This window comes from Lates calcarifer, unplaced genomic scaffold, assembly GCF_001640805.2.
Source record: "Lates calcarifer isolate ASB-BC8 unplaced genomic scaffold, TLL_Latcal_v3 _unitig_2761_quiver_3751, whole genome shotgun sequence".
In the NCBI taxonomy this organism is placed as follows: Eukaryota; Metazoa; Chordata; class Actinopteri; family Centropomidae; genus Lates; species Lates calcarifer.
Genome location: NW_026116422.1, coordinates 1 through 6691, shown reverse-complemented (window position 1 = coordinate 6691; position 6691 = coordinate 1). Strand labels below are relative to the sequence as shown.

The 6691-nt window shown below is 49.4% G+C and overlaps 1 long non-coding RNA gene across 1 annotated transcript; it reads right to left on the bottom strand.

The window, feature by feature from the left end:
* Positions 1–2018: 2018 nt before the first annotated feature.
* LOC127140234 (uncharacterized) lies at positions 2019–2898 on the bottom strand. Its single transcript, XR_007810655.1, has 3 exons — positions 2757–2898; positions 2364–2489; positions 2019–2243 (listed from the first exon to the last, which is right to left on the bottom strand). It is a non-coding gene; the product is annotated as an uncharacterized LOC127140234 (long non-coding RNA).
* Between the last annotated feature and the right edge of the window lie 3793 nt (positions 2899–6691).

The following is a 6691-nucleotide window of genomic DNA, read 5'->3' as shown; positions in this document are numbered from 1 at the left end:
CCCAACAACACAACTTCTGTTCCTACAACCACAACTTCTGCACCTACGACTACAACTGCTGCCCCAACAACCACCACCACCCAACAACACAACCCAACAACAACTGCAGCTCCTACAACACAACTGCTGTACACAACTTCAGGCCCAACAACAACAACTGCGCCTACAAGACTGCTTCAACAACCACAACTGCTGCATCTACAACTACAACTTCAGGCCCAACAACAACAACTGCAGCCTCAACAACCACAACTGCTGCCCCAACAACTACAACTTCTGTCCCTACAACCACAACTACTGCACCTACGACTACAACTGCTGCCCCGACAACCACAACTGCTGCACCTACGACTACAACTGCTGCCCAACCAACTGCTGCACCAACAACCACAAACTGCAGCAACTGCCCCAACAACCACAACTGCTGCACCTACAACTACAACTTCAGTCCCAACAACAACAACTGCAGACTCAACAACCACAACTGCTGCATCTACAACTGCTGCATCTACAACTACAACTTCAGGCCAACAACAACAACTGCTGCACCTACAACTACAACTGCTGCCCCAACAACCACAACTGTTGCCCCAACAACAACAACTGCAGCTCCTACAACCACAACTGCTGCACCTACAACTACAACTTCAGGCCCAACAACAACAACTGCAGCCTCAACAACCACAACTGCTGCACCTACAACTACAACTTCACAACAACAACAACTGCAGCCTCAACAACCACAACTGCTGCATCTACAACTACAACTTCAGGCCCAACAACAACAACTGCAGCCTCAACAACCACAACTGCTGCACAACTACAACTTCAGGCCCAACAACAACAACTGCAGCCTCAACAACCACAACTGCTGCCCCACAACTACAACTTCTGTCCCTACAACCACAACTACTGCACTACGACTACAACTGCTGCCCCGACAACCACAACTGCTGCACCTACGACTACAACTGCCCCTAACCACAACTGCTGCACTGCCTCAACAACCACAATTGCTGCCCCAACAAACTCCTACAACTACAACTTCAGTCCCAACAACAACAACTGCAACTCAACAACCACAACTGCATCTACAACTGCTGCAACTTCAGGCCCAACAACAACAACTGCACCTACAACTACAACTTCTGCCCAACAACAACAACTGCAGCCTCAACAACCACAACTGCTTCACCTACAACTACAACTACAACTGCAGCCTCAACAACCACAACTGCTGCATCTACAACTACGACTTCAGGCCCAAAAACAACAACTGCAGCATCAACAACCACAAGTGCTGCCCAACAACTACAACTTCTGTCCTACAACCACAACTTCTGCACTACGACTACAACTGAACAACCACAACAACAACAACTGCAGCTCCAACCACAACTGCTGCACCTACAACTACAACTTCACAACAACCACAACTGCAGCCTCCACAACCACAACTGCTTCACCAACAACTACAACTTCTGACCACAACTACTGCACACTACAACGCAACCACAACTGCTGCACCTACGACTACAACTGCTGACAACTACTGCAAACAACAACACAACTGCTGCACTACAACTACAACTTCAGGCCCAACAACAACAACTGCTGCTACAACTACAACAACAACAACAACTGCAGCCTCAACAACCACAACTGCTCACCTACAACTACAACTTCAGGCCCAACAACAACAACTGCAGCCTCAACAACCACAACTGCTGCATCTACAACTACGACTTCAGGCCAAAAAACAACTGCAGCATCAACAACCACAAGTGCTGCCCCAACAACTACAACTTCTGTCCCTACAACCACAACTTGCACCTACGACTACAACTGCTGCCCCAACAACCACCACCACCCCAACAACCACAACTGTTGCCCAACAACAACTGCAGCTCCTACAACCACAACTGCTGCACCTACAACTACAACATCAGGCCAACAACAACAACTGCTGCCCAACAACCACAACTGCTGCACCTACAACTACAACTTCAGCCCAACAACAACAACTGCAGCCTCCACAACCACAACTGCTTCACCAACAACTACAACTTCTGTCCCTACAACCACAACTACTGCACCTACGACTACAACTGCTGCCCCGACAACCACAACTGCTGCACCTACGACTACAACTGCTGCCCCGATAACCACAACTGCTGCACCAACAACCACAACTGCAGCCTCAACAACCACAATTGCTGCCCCAACAACCACAACTGCTGCACCTACAACTACAACTTCAGTCCCAACAACAACAACTGCAGACTCAACAACCACAACTGCTGCATCTACAACTGCTGCATCTACAACTACAACTTCAGGCCCAACAACAACAACTGCTGCACCTACAACTACAACTTCTGTCCCAACAACAACAACTGCAGCCTCAACAACCACAACTGCTTCACCTACAACTACAACTTCAGGCCCAACAACAACAACTGCAGCCTCAACAACCACAACTGCTGCATCTACAACTACAACTTCAGGCCCAAAACAACAACTGCAGCCTCAACAACCACAAGTGCTGCCCCAACAACTACAACTTCTGTCCCTACAACCACAACTTCTGCACCTACGACTACAACTGCTGCCCCAACAACCACCACCACCCCAACAACCACACTGTTGCCCCAACAACAACAACTGCAGCGCCTACAACCACAACTGCTGCACCTACAACTACACTTCAGGCCCAACAACAACAACTGCAGCTCAACAACCACAACTGGCTGCACCTACAACTACAACTTCAGGCCCAACAACAACAACTGCAGCCTCAACAACCACAACTGCTGCATCTACAACTACAACTTCAGGCCCAACAACAACAACTGCAGCCTCAACAACCACAACTGCTGCCCCAACAACTACAACTTCTGTCCTACAACCACAACTACTGCACCTACGACTACAACTGCTGCCCCGACAACCACAACTGCTGCACCTACGACTACAACTGCTGCCCGATAACCACAACTGCTGCACCAACAACCACAACTGCAGCCTCAACAATCACAACTGCCCCAACAACCACAACTGCTGCACCTACAACTACAACTGCAGCCTCAACAACCACAACTGCTTCACCTACTACTACAACTTCAGGCCCAACACAACAACTGCAGCCTCAACAACGCAACTGCTGCCCCAACAACTACAACTTCTGCCCCAACAACCACAACTGCTGCACCTACAACTACAACTTCAGGCCGAACAACAACAACTGCAGCCTCAACAACCACAACTGACAACTTCAACAACCACAACTGCTGCACCTACGACTACAACTGCTGCCCGACAACAACTGCTGCTGCAACCACAACTTCTGCACCTACGACTACAACTGCTGCACCGACAACCACCACCACCCAACAACCACAACTGTTGCCCCAACAACAACAACTGCTGCACTACAACAACTGCTTCACCTGCAACTACAACTTCAGGCCCAACACACAACAACTGCAGCCTCAAACAACTGCCCAACAACACAACTGCTGCACCTACAACTACAACTTCAGGCCCAACAACAACAACTGCAGCCTCAACAACCACAACTCTTCACCTACAACTACAACTTCAGGCCCAACAACCACAACTGCTGCCTACAACTACAACTCAGTCCTAACAAAACAACTGCAGCCTCAACAACCACAACTGCTGCCCCAACAACTACAACTTCTGTCCCTACAACCACAACTTCTGTACTTACGACTACAACTGCTGCCCGACAACACAACTTCTGCGCCTACGACTACAATTGCTGCCCCGATAACAACAACTGTTGCACCAACAACCACAACTGCAGCTCCCACAACAACTGCTCACCTACAACTACAACTTCAGGCCCAACAACAACAACTGCAGCCTCAACAACCACAACTGCTGCATCTACAACTACAGCTTCTGTACCTACAACCACAACTTCTGCACCTACGACTACAACTGCTGCACCGACAACCACCACCACCCCAACAACCGCAACTGTTGCCCCAACAACAACTGCAGTCCCACAACAACTGCTTCACCTACTACTACAACTTCAGGCCCAACAACAACAACTGCAGCCTCAACAACCGCAACTGCTGCCCCAACAACTACAACTTCTGCCCAACAACCACAACTGCTGCACCTACAACTACAACTTCAGGCCCAACAACAACAACTGCAGCCTCAACAACCACAACTGCTGCATCTACAACTACAGCTTCTGTACTACAACCACAACTTCTGCACTACGACTACAACTGCTGCCCCGACAACCACAACTGCTGCACCTACGACTACAACTTCAGTCCCAACAACAACAACTGCAGCCTCCACAACCACAACTGCTTCACCTACAACTACAACTTCAGGCCCAACAACAACATCTGCTGCCCCAACAACTACAACTGCAGCCTCAACAACCACAACTGCTTCACCTACAACTACAACTTCAGGCCCAACAACAACAACTGCAGCCTCAACAACCGCAACTGCTGCCCCAACAACTACAACTTCTGTCCCAACAACCACAACTGCTGCACCTACAACTACAACTTCAGGCCCAACAACAACAACTGCAGCCCCAACAACCACAACTGCTTCACCTACAACTACAACTTCAGGCCCAACAACAACAACTGCAGCCTCAACAACCGCAACTGCTGCCCCAACAACTACAACTTCTGCCCAACAACCACAACTGCTGCACCTACAACTACAACTTCAGGCCCAACAACAACAACTGCAGCCTCAACAACCACAACTGCTGCATCTACAACTACAGCTTCTGTACCTACAACCACAACTTCTGCACCTACGACTACAACTGCTGCACCGACAACCACCACCACCCCAACAACCACAACTGTTGCCCCATCAACAACAACTGCTGCACCTACAACAACTGCTTCACCTACAACTACAACTTCAGGCCCAACAACAACAACTGCAGCCTCAACAACCGCAACTGCTGCCCCAACAACCACAACTGCTGCACTTACAACTACAACTTCAGGCCCAACAACCACAACTGCTTCACCTACAACTACAACTTCAGGCCCAACAACAACAACTGCAGCCTCAACAACCACAACTGCTGCATCTAACAACTACATCTTCTGTACCTACGACACAACTGCTGCACCGACAACCACCACCACCCCAACAACCACAACTGTTGCCCCATCAACAACAACTGCTGCACCTACAACAACTGCTGCACCTACAACTACAACTTCAGGCCCAACAACAACAACTGCAGCCTCAACAACCGCAACTGCTGCCCCAACAACCACAACTGCTGCACCTACAACTACAACTTCAGTCCCAACAACAAACAACTGCAACCTCCACAACCACAACTGCTTCACCTACAACTACAACTTCAGGCCCAACAACAACATCTGCTGCCCAAACAACTACAACTGCAGCGTCAACAACCACAACTGCTTCACCTACGACTACAACTGCTGCCCCGATAACCACAACTGCTGCACCAACAACCACAACTGCAGCCTCAACAATCACAACTGCTTCCCAACAACCACAACTGCTGCACCTACAACTACAACTTCAGACCCAACAACAACATCTGCTGCCCCAATAACTACAACTGCAGCGTCAACAACCACAACTGCTGCACCTACAACTACAACTTCAGTCCCAACAACAACAACTGCAGCCTCAACAACCGCAACTGCTGCCCCAACAACTACAACTTCTGTTCCTACAACCACAACTTCTGTACTTACGACTACAACTGCTGCACCGACAACCACCACCACCCCAACAACCGCAACTGTTGCCCCAACAACAACAACTGCAGCTCCCACAACAACTGCTTCACCTACTAACTACAACTTCAGGCCCAACAACAACAACTGCAGCCTCAACAACCGCAACTGCTGCCCCAACAACTACAACTTCTGCCCCAACAACCACAACTGCTGCACCTACAACTACAACTTCAGGCCGAACAACAACAACTGCAGCCTCAACAACCACAACTGCTTCACCTACAACTACAACTTCAGGCCCAACAACAACAACTGCAGCCTCAACAACCACAACTGCTGCATCTACAACTACAGCTTCTGTACCTACAACCACAACTTCTGCATCTACGACTACAACTGCTGCACCGACAACCACCACCACCCCAACAACCACAACTGTTGCCCCATCAACAACAACTGCTGCACCTACAACAACTGCTTCACCTACAACTACAACTTCAGGCCCAACAACAACATCTGCTGCCCCAACAACTACAACTGCAGCCAAACAACCACAACTGCTGCACCTACAACTACAACTTCAGGCCCACAACAACAACTGCAGCCTCAACAACCACAACTGCTGCATCTACAACTACAGCTTCTGTACCTACAACCACAACTTCTGCACCTACGACTACAACTGCTGCACCGACAACCACCACCACCCCAACAACACAACTGTTGCCCCATCAACAACAACTGCTGCACCACAACAACTGCTTCACCTACAACTACAACTTCAGGCCCAACAACAACAACTGCAGCCTCAACAACCGCAACTGCTGCCCCAACAACCACAACTGCTGCACTACAACTACAACTTCAGGGCAACTACAACTTCAGGCCCAACAACAACAACTGCAGCCTCAACAACCACAACTGCTGCATCTACAACTACACTTCTG